Here is a 15,536-nt window from a genome sequence, read left to right as displayed (position 1 = left end):
GTAACACTAAAATTTGTATTGTATGTTTAAAATTTTAGTATTACGTAACAAGTGTCACAAGCTCACTAGTGTTAGTAAAGCTATTTTTATGATACAATTTAGAGTAAAAACGATTAGCAGAAACTAATTTTAAAAATATAATTAATAAATCAAGCGTAATATAGAACATTAAAATGAATTCGAATTAGGCTTAAACATGAATGAAGATTAAAATTAAATATATAAAACATATTTAATACAATTGAGAGATATTTAAAATGTGCTAAACAACAAAACAGATTTATAAGTATGTGCTAAACAACAAAAATCGCACTCCATTTCGAACTAGATTGCAAACAATTTACCAACGATATCAAAATATATCAAATTGGTGTTTTCGTAATGCACAAAATAATGGTCAAGTAATGCACAAATGCACGTGAGTATGGTGTAATATTTTTCAGTATTGGTGCTTAGATCTAAGAACAGCCTTTAAGTATATGTAAACACTCGATTTGATTTTAGTTTGCAATAAAGTTTCACTTTATATTATTTTTGGGGTTGTTTAACAACAAATTCGGAGAGCTATTACACTACAATTTTAATATTAATACAAAAATAAATAAATAAATAAAAAATAAGAAGTTAATTTCAAAAATCATGACAATTTTTAAGTTATTCTGGTTTCTATTTAACTAACAAGAATTTTACATTTACAATATTAATTTAGGGATAAAACAATGCCTAAAATGTTGACAAATTTTGAATCTTACGAATAGTAAAAAAAAAAGTATCTGAGTTTTTTTTTTTTAAGGTATCCGACTACCTTCGGGACAAAATTTTTGAAAAATAAATATTTTTCACAACATTATTGCAATTTATATTGTATATTAATTTAAATAAACATATTTAATAGAGAAAATTTTAATATACAGGAAATTTTTTGTTTAAAGAGTATTTTTTAGATAATTTTAATGAAAATAACTCATTAACGGAAAACACTCTACACAAAAAACTATTGTACATGCAGCTATCAAACTTTTTGAGCCGTTTCGTATAACCCTCTGAAGTGTTATGAACCTCAACTTAAATGATAGCATGAAATCAAAAAAATTTATGGAGTGTTAAGCATATTTTTCCATTTTTTTTCACATTTTCTTCACATTATCTACTGCAAAATATCTCATAAAACAAAAAATAATACAGTTATCTGAATTCTGGAGGTCTGTTACATAACCACCAATACAAGAAACAATCTCTGAAAGTTTGAAGACAAATTTATTATAATTAGTTGAGTTATCTTGTTTTCCGTAGACAAAAAACAGCAAAATTGTCATTTTGAGAAAAACACAATTAAAGTTTATAATTAAATTTTTTCTAAAAACTATGAATGTTTGTCAGTAGGAAGTTATTATATTTTATAGGGGGCACATTCCTTCACACATTTTCTTAGTTTTATTTAACATAGCGATATTTTAACGTATTATTTAGCGATATTTTAAAGTATTTAGTGAATAACATCAAAAGTCTACTACTTATAAAGCATTTAACACAGGAACAATTTTTTATTAAACAACCATCTTACTGTATTTTCACACTTTAATATATATGTCTAAATATAGTTTTTATTAATAATTAGAAGTAAAAAATATTTTTTATAATATTTATAATAGCTCAAATCTAGAATTTTCTTCTAAATGCAAATTGTTATCATAGCAAACCGGACAACATAATGAAGCTAATATCACCATTAGGATCTCAATATCAATTATTCGATTGCCACACAGATTGTTTTTATCCAAAGGCATCAGTTCTTTATTGACATCCATAGAAATCGATAATTTTGAAGAGCTTGAAGTAATAGATTCATCTGCTTTACACAATTTTGAATAAATGGTATAATCAACTTTACTCAAATTATCGCTTTTGGTGGCATGTTGATTACCGTAATACTTACGTTTCTTAGATTGAGAAGTACGTCCTTTACCCATTTCAATAAATTCATCAAAATAAATAACAAATTTTTTTGAAAGAAATCAATAAATTTCTTCAAAACAAATCAAAATCAAGATACAAAAAGTACGCTTCAAATGTAAACAAACTATCAGAAAATATGCTAACTTTTCATGTTACCCACAAACAGTAACCACGAAACGTAAAATCTAATTAAAATATAATTCAGATTATTAGCCGTGAGTTTAAGAGCTTTTAAAAATTAAATATCTAAGAAAAATAAAGACACAAATAGAAATGGATCCGAAACTATTACCTACTACCGGCTTCAATTTTGTAATTTCCGGTAAGTTAGACAGCTGTCATCTGTTACTAAAATAGCTATAACTAAAGTTCTGCTTGACGTGCATTCAAAAACAAAACAGTTTTTAAAACTAGAAAAATTGGGCATTATTATAAAGCAATAAAATAAAAAAGTGATTTTTTGTGAAAATCCTCTTTTTTAAGGTAGTCGGATACCTTAAATAATCTTTTATTTGTCAGCATAAAAAATATGTTATTAACTAATGTAAAAAGCATTAATCAAAAAACTAATTTTATCATTATCTTGAATTAAATTGCAATAAATTTTGTTATTTTGAATAGAATTTTAAGCATTCGTCTTTTATAATTTATTTAAATCCCCCCCCCCCCCCAAAATAGGAAAAATTCTATTATAGAGGTGTTCGTTGACTGCCGGCAGGATTCGAGCTACGAACCTCCTTGTTCGTAGTAGCGTGCTCTAACCAGCATAGTTGAACAAACCAGTATAGCAAGAGTCAGGAAGCTTTATAAATTCTATTCGCCTTTAGGTTTTTAAGATATAGCGAAATAAGCAAAAATGAAATTAAAATTAGTGATTTCCCGAATAATCTAATGAGACCATATTTTCCAAATTAAAACTTTTTCTACCATTGAAATTGAGAATTATTATGTCATGATGTGTCATTCCACGTCGATTATATAAAGCTTCCAAACTCTTCCTGGACTGGGGTGTACAACTAGTGTTTAGAGCATCCTACTGCGATTCCGAAGATCCTTGGTACCTTACCAGCCAAGGAACATCTTATATGCTGTTCCAATTTTGAATAAATGGGGTTTTCAAATTCGACTATTTACTGTTTCGAAGCTATTTTCACATATTTTTGCACAATTTTGAGAATCCCTCTTTTAACCAGCACCAAAATCAAAAATGCAAATTTTAAAATGTTAATTTAAGGATTTCTGCTCAAAAATAAAATGTTAAAAAGTGAGAATGAAATCCAATATCGGTATCTTTAAATGAAGGTATGGAAATTATCGATGCACTACTGATGTGACATTTTTTTTTTTTTTTTTTTTTTAATGATTGAAAAAGATTTTAAAACTTGTTGCACATCCTTGCTTTGATTTCGTCCATCTACTTTTTCCATTAATTTATATTCTACGTGTTTCTACCCAGCAACTGTGACCATTAATTCCAATTTGCCGATGTTCTCTTTACCTTATCACAGATAGAGCCAAAATATCCCGAACACACGAAATCGAACCAAACTGGTAATTGATGAGACACTGGCACCAAACTACCTGATTTAGGATGAAGGCACGTGCCAGATCTCTAAACCGAATCCATGGACCATGAAAGATCTTCGCCAAGTGATTCCCGTTACTCGTATGTTATGATTGGACAGCTTGAAGGGTGGACGCCTCCCATCTACGCAAGCTTTTGTGATGGAATAGAAAAAAATAGTACCAATAAAAAAAAAAAAGCAGCCCTTACCGAAGGGCGCCCCTGAAACCATCGATTGGGAGGTCCTTGCCCCATCTTCTCGTCCGTCCATCCTTCATCAAACCAGGTGTCTTTCCGAGAGGGTAATGTGAAAAAAGGATGGTTAGAAAAAAATCTGGTAGAGAGATCTTCCCGAAAAAGAAAAAATCATTTCCCGTCTCCACAGCGACGGACGTAACACCGGAGGGGCAAGAATATATAAAAAAAAGTTCGACGTCTTTGTTCTTCGGATCCTGGGTTCGTTGTCCCCCAAAGACAGTTTAGGTGTAAAAAAAAATATAGGTGCTTTGAGGTTGAGAAAGGGATGCAGGAGAAAAGGTTTGAGGAAAAAAGGGGCAAAAAAATATAAGGGTTTAAAACCATCTGGGTACGGGACTAGGTGTTTTTTCGGGGGTACAACAAGTGTGTAACGGGACTGATGGTGGTCGGGTTATATTAAAGGAAATGACGCGTGAGAAGGAGAAGGAAGAAAGTTTTTTTTCTTCTCGAGACCTTGGGAGATTTCCGATTTGCACATGAAAAAAAAAAAAAAAACTTTCTCTAGGATAGGGTTTTTCCATGAAAGGGTAGTTTTTCTCTCCCCTTTCCCATCATCTCTACTGGATCAGAGCTCCGGGTTTCAGATCGGAAGTCGGAGATAAAGCAATGTCAAGTGGACACTTCTTACGTTGAGGTTGTCTTCTTATTTGGGTGCTCAATTGCTTTAAATAATTTCATGTGTAACTCGTATTGTTGTCTGGCGGAATAGTTAGTCGTTGAAAGTTTATTATTTTACGAATCGATTCAATTTAAATGGAGCGCACTGACTCCCAAGATGGTGAAAAAAGAAATATCTTGAAATGACTCCTTTGAGATTTCTTTTGACAAGACCGGACCAGACATTGAGGGTCCTGGGACAAATTTATAGCGGGTTGCTTTCTCAAAACACAAAAGTCGCATTTTGTAAGATTTTTTAAATTTTTTTTCAAAACTGTAGGTGGCGCTTTGATTCTCAAAATTCTCATATACACACAAAAGTAATAGCTTCAACTTATTTTAAATTGCCTACCGAACTGTGTAGGGGTCATGGAACTGGCCATGCATTAGGAAGGTTCTGGGTTCGAACCCCGGCCAAGGCATAGATGTTGATTCATTTTCTGTACTATCTATCCTTACTGTGGGAGCAACGTTGGCCCACCTACTATGGTGACCCTGAAGGAGTGGTCAACAAATTTGAAATCTAAAATGCCTGAATTGATAAAATGTAAATACAGGTCGGCATTGGAAATAAAATAAATAAAAAATCATTTTTATAAAGTTTTATCAGTATTGCTTTCTATTGGAGATCAAAACGTCTGCCCAGCTGCGTCAATGGAATTTAATTTTTTCTTGCCCGGGATTTTTAAAAGAAATGTTTTTTAATGAGAAAATGTGTTTCATAAACACTTTCTTCAAGTATACATGAACTATGTTTTCTGAAGTTGATGATCCGAAATTTATTCCAATGTCTCTAAGAACCAACATTTTCAGCTATTTCTTATTTCGTGTTGAGTATTTACACCTTTACACTGTAAAAATTTTGGTGTGTATAGTGCCACCATTTTTAGTGTTGAGGAAAATTTAGATTTTTCACTTTTCATATAGTCACGTTTTTATTTATTTTCTAACCGTTATGGTTTTATTTATTTATTTATTTTGCATTTGTTTGCTTACTGAAAACACGTATTTTCATGCGGAGAAAAATCAATTCATTGCAAAAATATTTCGTTTAAAAAAACAAGCATGTATTTAGTAATACAGCCAAAATTCCATTTTAGCGGAATCCGAAAAAGCGAAAATTTCAAAGTAACAAATACTTTTCGAATCCCCGCTATTACAAAATGGATCATCCAATTTAATGAAGACAAAAATAAGCAACAATTCTATCCTGATCGAGACATTTTTGCCTTTCTTTAGAAGTAAACAAAGCTTTGAATAAAATGTTTCTGTGCCTACATAGTTTCCTTGTCCAATTTGGAAGCTGTGAAGTGATATTAATTCGCACAAAAAAACTTTTCCAACACTTTGTTTGAGCATGCAGATAATTTGGAGAAGCTTAATAATACCTACTTGTTCTAAGTTATTTGTACAAATAAATAAATAAATAAATAAATAAATAAATAAATAAAAAATAAAAAAATAAATTGAGATCCACATTTGTCTGATAAGTAGTGCTGATAAAATCATTGTCCGTTTTACTCATTGTCCGTCAAGTTTTTGTGAGCTTCTGAAATATTGTATTGATATTTTCCTAAATGCGGAATACAAATACTATATCAAATTTGTAAAGCATTTATTAATTTTTTGACGAAAAATTCCTATGTAACAAAATAACTTTGCTTAGCGCTAAAATTCGTAATATTGAAATAACGAATTTTCGTTATTATATTTCGGTCTCTCGTAATTCGCTAAAAAAGGATTAGACTGTATATCATATTAATGCTTTCAAATAATTGTTATTTTGTCAATTTTATGTCATTTTTTGCACGATAACTTCAGTTCTGTATTTAAAAGTGTATCTAGTTTACTCAAACACCAAAAAGGGTAGCAGCAGTACATCAAAATTTTTCAATGTAAAGAATTTGATGGCAGCTGTAAATCAAATTTTTTCACTGCAAAAAATTTGAAGGTAGCAACTGAACATCAAAATTTTTCTCTGCAAAAAATTTTATGGAAGCAACTGTACATCAAAATTTTTCACTGCAAAAAATTTGATGGAAGCAACTGTACATCAAAATTTTTCACTGGAAAAAATTTGATTGTATCTCAACGTCAAAAAAGTGGCAACAATTACTTTACATCAAACAGTTGTAGTGAAACGCCGTACATTACTCTCGGATCAAGTGTTTCACCATACAAAGGCTTGCTATTTAAATCAGAAACATTCGCATAATCCGGACACAATTTATGCATGAATCATAATCATAAAAATGAAACAACAATTTGAAAAGCAATCAATTGATTCCTTTTGGAATTAATTCATTTTCAAACAACAACAACAACAACAATAAAAAAAGAGCATTTTTAAGCAGCTAATGATAGTTGCTAAAACCGCAAAATTTATTTTAAAAAAAAGAAGAAGAAAACTGCGAAATGTGGAAAACATATTTTGGGAGAAACATTCTCAACAATTTGGTAAAACGGCTAAAAATTACGTGCGACACACATTATTCTAAATCACGACTAAAAAAGCTTTCTGGGAAATTACGTGATTCAAATGGAAAATGATTTATTCTTGGAATCCGCCAATGGGGAAGGGAGGGAGGGGGGGGGGGTCCAGTGCTAAAAACAGCTGTGAAAAATGCACAAAGCGTGTGTTCTTTTGGGTAATGTTTTGTACTATTCTACCTTCTTTTTTTTTACTTTATTTTGTGCTCATCATTAACCTTATTTTATTTTTTCATACTCCTCCACACACAGTCCACAAACAGGGGAAGTAGTTTTTTGTCGTTAATTTAGGGCCTTTTTTTTTCTATCCTCCCCCACCCTCTGTAACCTACAATAAGCAGCTGCTGAAAAGATACATTTCCCACTAGTTAACGAGTACTATTTCTTAGTTTACATTCTTTTAGTGTTTTTTTTTTTCCTAACGGAAATATTTTGTACAGAAAACGAATTATCAATGGTTTTCGGAAATTGTATTCTAATTGGTATAAAATATTTCAAGGTGTCTAAAAAAAAAAAACGGAAAATTTAAATTTCTTTTAATTTTTTTTTGTCCACAAAGATTTAATTCCTATATATTTACATTCATAACTGCCACCATTGATAAGAAAAAATCCAGTAGATCTTATGAAATAATGTAAATTTCATGATAATTCTTGCATAATGTACTAAATATTTTACGCATAGGGAATTTTAGGGATTTTTAACGTCATCAAAATCTGCTATATTTTCCAGTTATGTTGAACATTAAGTAAACTTGAAATGTTATGTATTATGTTTACTGATAATTTTGAATAGTAATAGGTATTTAATGCATCAAAAATAGTTAAAACATTTTTTAATTAATTTAAACAGAGAATTTTGAATTAAAATTAACTGACATTTTAGATAGGTATTTCATTTACGTCGCGCTAGAGCTGCATAATGGGCTATTGGCGACGGTCGGGGAAACATCCCTGAGCATTATCCGAAAACATGCCATCACAATTTTGATCCTCCGCAGAGGGGATAGCTTCCTTTCTTTGGCAGTCCGATGACCTGCTCAAAGTCGAGCATTTTACGGTGAAACAGTTTAACGACGGCCGATGTTGCGCACCCTCGGCTCCTGCGCAGGCTGCAAAATGGTCACCCACCCGCTTACTGACCGCAGACAGTGATGCTGGGAACCGTATCTTACGATCAGTCCACTGCGGGACAACATTTTGGGACAAAAAAATTTTTAACTGATTTTTATTAGCTTTATTATATATAATACTTATTTTAATATTTGAGCAAGCAATAATCTGGTGCACAATTTCTATTTCAATAGGGATTTTTCAAGAAACTTACTCAATTTTAGGGAATTTTCTAAAATGTACAAAAACCAGGAGAATTTTTATTAAACCAGTAGACCAGAAGAAACTGGAAAAATCTAGTAGTCTACTGGAAAATTCAGTAGAGTTGGCAACTATGTACATTTCATCCATAAAGGGACGTTAAAAACTTTATTTTGTCTTTTAAAGCATATGATATGACAATAAATGCTGCTTCTTTCTATGCATACAAGATAGTGTTACAAGTGATTACGCTGAGGTTGTTAGATGAAGCTTCTGTTATAACAATAAGTGCTGCTTCTTTCTATGTAAACAAGATAGTGTTACAAGTGATTGCGCTGAGGTTGTTAGATGAAGCTTCTGTTATAACAATAAGTGCTGCTTCTTTCTATGTATACAAGATAGTGTTACAAGTGATTACGCTGAGGTTGTAAGATGACGTTTCGGTTAATTACATTACGGTTAATTGCAAAATAAGAGAATCGTCCACCCTTCCACGTTTATTATGAAGCACGACCTTACAATTTTTCATTTATTGAATAATACAAAAATATTTCTCCGTAGTTTGTTTCATAAAACAAGGATCAGGAGTTATATGAGTAAAACAAAGACGCAGCTCAATGATGTAATCAATCTATTAATATTTTTAAAATAAATTTCAGAATAAAAAAAATTCTCATATCATTTACTTCAGTAATTTAGCAATATGCAACTAAACTATGATGCTGCTAATAATGTTTTACTTATTTCGTTTACTTATTTCTATATTATAAGTTTTTTGAAGAGTAATTACGGTTAACTTAGCAATTACGGTTAAGATGTGAAACTCAAATAAATGTAAACATCCAGGGATAAAAGAAATAAAAACAAACTAAGTAAAACTAAATAAATGAATAAATGCTACTTACAACTAAATGGTAGCAACCTCGATGCTTCCTCCACGGAAAACAAATTAATATGTAAATAAATCATAATGACCTTCCTCAAATCTGTAGTTCTCCATTGAAGTTGAACTGTAAAAGCAAACAAAGCTTGTAAAAAAATAATACATTTAAAAAAAACACTTATTTACATGTAAATGTAAAAACATATAAAAAACATGTATTACAGTAATACATATAAAAAAAACATGAACTAAATTCTTTCGGCAAAGAACTAAAAAATTCCCAAAGAAACTTCGGCTTTAAAAATTTTACTCCAACTTCTTTTACACTGTAAACATGTAAATGTATCTTAACAACATCCCAGAGGCAGCTTCAAGCACAACCAGCTTCAGATCGATGGGTAGCAGCTTGTTTGGAAAGTAAAGGCGGCATGCGCGCAGTGCTGACAACATTACCACAATCATGCCGTTGGTCATGAAATTGTGGAGCCTTATCCTCCACAGGCTGCTGTGGGCATGCTTTTTACTTAATCGTAGCACCATAAGTAGTTCCAATTATTATACCAAAGGGGTACTCCACTACACTAAGGACCAAGGATAGTTTCTAATATAGTGAGACATTACGAATCGTCTTTTACACCATTCATATAAAATAGCTACCACCATTTTGCAATGTTCAGTAACATTAAAATATTTAATTATAGTAAAACAAAATACAGTAATGTTATTTTGTTTCAGTAATGTTATTTTTACTATACAATATAAAGTAAAAATCATTAAATTAAGATGCATAAATAAAGACACTAGTTTTTAAAATAAAATTAGTTTGTATAATAAACACACGTGTAGCACAGAAAGAATATTAAGATGAATTCGAACTAGATTTAATAAAACACAATTAGTATGCATTATAAACTTATTTAATACAGTTCAAAGAGATTTAAAAATTGAAATATGTTGTTGATGTTTCTTAAGCCACTTACCAAATACCTACAAGCCTGCTTGGTGAAACCAAGCGAATTTAAGGCAGAGGGTGTGTTTCTTGTTTTTCAGAGGAGCCATCCATGGCCAAAAGTACGTTCTCAGCCACACACACGTCACAGCCCCTTTTTAAAGGGTTAACCCATTCATACATCTTCAGGTCGTAATTTTTACCTGAACCAGAAAACAATCAATCTCTCATTCCGTACCCCCACAGATAAAATTTATTATAGGAACTTTAAGACTTTGTGACCTGACAGATTTAAAGTGCACCCGTCACTATTCACTACACGGGAAGTCTCCGGCCTGTTGGGATCGAACTCATGACCTCTTGGACATGGGTCCAACGCCTTATCAAGCAGGCTATTCCGAAATGGACTTATTAAACTATTAAAAACAAACATACACGAATTTTCGTTTCTGATGATGTTTGGATGCATAAAAGACAATTACAAGTATGCCAACTCGTACCAAACTGTAAACAAACTAACGGTGACGTTTAAAGCTATTATGAAATTATTATTCCTATTATTTAAAAATGAATCTGAAATTGGCTTACATTGCCTATTTCAGTTATTAATTTATTTCCCAAAATTAATTTATTTCAATTCTAAATTTATTTTATTATATTTTAAAAAAAAAATTTTGGGTTCGAAAATTTCTATTAGAATTTGCTCTAAAAGACCTTTATTTGTTAACAAAATAATTGGTTTCTTTAATTAAAATCAGGAAAAGATGCATATTGTCTATTGCAATTAACGTTAATCAATTAAATTTATTACGTTTTTTAGCAATTTTTAAATTCTTTTTAGAAATAAATTTCTAAACATTTTAATACACTTTAAAAGGAAAAAAAAAATCGCGCAGGAATATTTTTTCAAAAAAAAATATTGCCAAATAAAAATACTATAAAAATATTATTTAATACTATAAAAATATTATTTTTTTCTTTCAATTATTATCACTATTTTACATTTCCTTGCAAAATGCTTGCAACAAAATTTAATCTAACTCCAATAAGCTCAATATCCGCGACCGGTCTACGTCCTAAACAAAATCATGTTAACTTAATAATGACTAACTACAACCTACTCTTTTAATTTATTATTTGAAAACTCGTTGATTAAAACTTTGAGTTATAGAAATATTTAAATTATTTATTGCCAATCAATTTTATTTTATTAAGCCCTGTATCTCCAAAAGACAATATGCTAAATTTAATTTGCTCACAGACTGATTTCATTTTTCAATATACATGTTATAGCTAACAGATAAATGCATTCACTTGTTTTTAATTTAAGTGTATAATACATTTACGTGTTAACACAAAAGTGTTTTTAATTTAATTAAACAAACAGTTGGAAGTCGTAATAAAAATTATTTAAAATTAATACGATTCGTAAATACTAATCTGTAAGAAGGTATCGAAATGTTTTAAATGTTCAAATTTAACAATCTGTTAGAGGAAGAAAAAAAAAAAACTTTTATTCAAACTAGAGTAAACAATTAAAGATATGACGCTATCGGAATTGCATCAGAATACAGTTCAAAGATTAAAAGTTGTATTTACGAATTAAATTAATTCTATTCAATTGACATCGATAAAAATTTTAATTCGCATTTAAATCTTATTTGATTTGCACAATTCGTTTTTAACCTTTCATGATATTTACTCTGCTGCACGAGATGATATATAAATATTAAAATATTTCTTACATTTCAAATCGCAGATTGTGCAAATACAGCCTCGGTTAATAATCCCTCTTTCGAAATTAATTTTAATTCGGAGAAACATTGACGCAAATATTTAATTAAAAGAGTTTTCATTTCCTATATCGTATTCGATAATAAAAAGAAATTAAAGGGTTAAACTGAGCTGCAGGTAAGTATTTGCTCAAGGATTTAAAAACAAATAGCTTTTTTTTTCTCCACCTTCAATCATTTGGAATATAATATAACGAAACCAACACTACTGGCGGAGAAATTTGGATGTATTATTTTAGAATCTGCAAACAATGAAATGAAAATAATCTTTTTTATTTCTCACTCTCTTCGTAGAATAAAATTGCAATTTATGATATCATTTAAAATACTTTTCGAAACTAAAATGCTGCTCGCCAGAATTAATATTGCTTTATTGTTATTTTACCTACTTTAGTGATATATGGAGAAAATTTTCCGTTGTTTTCATTCCATTTTATGGATCATATATTATTATTGGTAGCAGTACTATTAAAATTATTTTCTTTCCTATTTTTTAAATGTTAATGAAAAAAATATAAGATGTGAAAAACTAATATTAATTTACGGCTTAATTATTTAAATTTATTAACAGCACAATAACTATTGCTGTATGTTCAGTAATTATCACTGTTACATTTAAAAGAAAAACTATACTTAAATTTTTTTTTTTAAATATGACTGGATAAAGTTTTAGTAGAACTACTTATCCAAAACATTTCAGTAAAATATTCTTCTTGCCCCATTAATATTAGAAAAGAAAATACCAATACTAATTCATGTATTACAGATTAAATACTATTAAAGTATTAATATTAATTTACGAATTAATCTATCAAATTATTAGCGGATATATATATATATATATATATATATATATATATATATATATATATATATATAAGTTCAAAATGAAGAATAAAACAAAGAAAAATTATAGACATATGAAAAAAAGGGGGGTGGGAAATAATAAGTAAAAAAAATAACAAACAACATTTTATTTAAAAAAAAAAGAAGAAAAAAAAATGAAACGTTTATTAAAAAACCGGAAAAAAGCCGGAAAAAAAAAGATATAATCTTTTCTTCAGCCCACACGATTATATCCGCAAAACAGAGTGCTTTCTGATATTGTATCAATAAAGCCAAAGCAAAATATATTAATAGAATAGTGTGAGGAGCACTCAAGAAACTTGTTTTTCTTAACTTTCTTAGTGTTTTCTTGTATTTATATATATATATATATATATATATATATATATATATATATATATATATGACTGGATTCAACTTTTGTAGAATAATTTATCAAAAGTATTCTAATACAATATTTTTCTTGTTCAATTAATATTCTTACATTTTGGACCAGAACAAACAGAATTTAATCCGCTTCAACTTAGTCCACAGCTATTTAATATAGAATCGAGCTCACGTTCTCCGAAAGCTAGAAGCTAAGCTAAGATAAGGAGAGTAGGCTGAGATAAGGATTACGAATTCATATTTTTATTTTCCAATATCGGGTGCTTATTTAATCTTATATATGAATGGTGTTTTCAACAGTTGGGGGAGCTGCAGGCACTTTGCTGCCTATACTTCCGGGTCACTATTTCCAATGTTTTTTGAAGCCATTTGGCTTATAACACACGTTCATTGTACTTTGAGTCTCTTGAGTAGCATTTCTTGTATACTTGTAATTGCTGCCTCACTTATTATTTGCGTGATTGAGTTCTAAGTCTAAAAATTGAAAAAGCTCTCGCTGTGCAGTTTAACAATTCCAAAAAAAAAAAAAAAAAAAAAAAAAAAAAAAATATCGTTATAAATCCCTTATTACCTTGACAACAATATACCAACTTCGAAATTTAAACCTCAATGATAATTTGCAAAAGGAGCTTCGTCTTGCAACTCGAACAATTTGCTAACACTAACGTATGATGGTGCATGGACAATAATAAACAAGTAAAAAGAGGCCAAATCAGGACTGCCAAAAAAAAAAAGCGAGTTCTTACTAAATCTAGCACCCATGCCATCTTTTTTAACAACCTATAAAAATATAACTAAAATAATTTTTCATTTAAAAAACTCATCAGAATTACTTAATATCATTAATATCTTATGAAATGCAGCAGATTTAGCCCAGAAATTACATAATTTATTTCTTTTATTGAAAACAGAATTATTTGTTTGAAAACATCGTCACCACAGAATAAGCTGTAGTAAGCAGCTGCAAACTTTCTAACCGGAAGTCGAGCAGGTCAAGAGCTCGAGATTGTTGCTGTTTACATACATGCTTATTGAAAACACCCTCCATATATAGTGAGTGGAAAACACCTAATAAAGTCACTTAGTTTCTTGTAGCGAGTAATTAATTCAACCGAGAGGGCCAATCTGTCAATCTCATGACCGGGAATTCGAATCTCAGCGGTGATTTCACAATATTTCTTTCATTTTTTCTTCAACGCATGAGACGATTTCAGGGTGAGCACTCCTCGGTTGGTGATCCTGGACTATCTGAACACGAAACTTGCATTCACGCATAGATGGTAACCCACATAGTAGATTGAAACAAAAAAAGTTTAGAATTTCCCTTTTCTCACGATAGATGGCACCATCAGATAAACTAGAAATTTCACGAATCACAACTCAATTACAACTTAACTAACTAACTTAAACTATAAAACTTTATAACTAACTAAAACTGCAAAACTATATAACTAACAAAAAGTAAGTTAAAACTATAGAGAAAACATGGGAAAAATATAAATATTTTTTAAAATTAAGAAGAAAAAATTATTCAAATGAAATGTATTTTAAATTTAAAAAAATAAATTCTTTTTAAAAATTTTTTTTTTAAATAAAAAATATTTAAAATTTAAAAAATTAAAAAAAGCCTGAAAAAAAAGTTTAATAAAAAAAATTATTCTGTTCTCCGGCTTTTTTAAAAAATATTTTTTTTAAAAATTTAAAATACAGTTTATTTGAATAATATTTTCTTCTTCTCTTTTAAAAAATCTTTATATTTTTACCATGTTTTCTCTATATTTTAAACCTATCATTATTTTTATTAACAATAGCAGTATTTAAGCGTGATTTTCTGGCTTATTAATATACTAACATTTTATGGTAAATTGGCACAGTGTTCTGAGAAAAGTAAATAGTGACGCAAGTAAAAAGTAAATTTTTATATATTCTTTAATTCTGTGACTTGATAGTTTTAGCTTAAATAAAAAAAAAAATAGTCATGATAAAAAAACAGATGAAATCAAAAAAATCTGACGGAAAAATTTAAAAAAAAAAATCTTAATTTTCTTTTAACAAATTATAAATTATTTTATTTATTTATTTTTAATGCTGTTAAGAGCTTCTTCTTAATTTTAATTTTATTTATTTATTTGAATGAAACAAAATGTTATATATATCCCAAAAATAATTAAGGCAAGAAAATCAAATATGAAGAATTCTTAATGCAAAAATATCTCATGTTATGAATAATGAATAATCTATTTTCTAGAAATTTGTGAAAACCTAATCATTAGTCTCAAAAGTAATGAAGATGAAGGCTTAGTGTTATTTTTGCTCTTTTATAGACAATCTTAAATAAACTGTTAAAACAAAATAAACGCAGATTGTATTTCGAACACAAACATTATTTCTTCTTCAAGTCCATTGCGGCAAAATAAACTGAAATAAAAATTTTTGTAAT

The 15,536-nt window shown here is 29.3% G+C and overlaps 1 protein-coding gene across 2 annotated transcripts in view; it reads right to left on the bottom strand.

Annotated features, from left to right (window-relative positions):
- LOC107444341 (uncharacterized) overlaps positions 1 to 15,536 on the bottom strand; it is a 246,621-nt gene that overhangs the window by 58,391 nt on the left and 172,694 nt on the right. For both annotated transcript variants that reach the window (XM_071181675.2, XM_043046941.3), the window contains exon 3: positions 9,144 to 9,248. The gene's annotated coding sequence lies outside the window, so the exon portion shown is untranslated. The remainder of the gene's footprint in view (positions 1 to 9,143; positions 9,249 to 15,536) is intronic.

This window comes from Parasteatoda tepidariorum, chromosome 4, assembly GCF_982258835.1.
Source record: "Parasteatoda tepidariorum strain Cologne lab strain chromosome 4, Ptep-v5.0, whole genome shotgun sequence".
Lineage (NCBI taxonomy): Eukaryota > Metazoa > Arthropoda > Arachnida > Araneae > Theridiidae > Parasteatoda > Parasteatoda tepidariorum.
The sequence above is the reverse complement of the archived record's forward strand: the minus strand, read 5'-3'. Positions and strand labels throughout refer to the sequence as shown.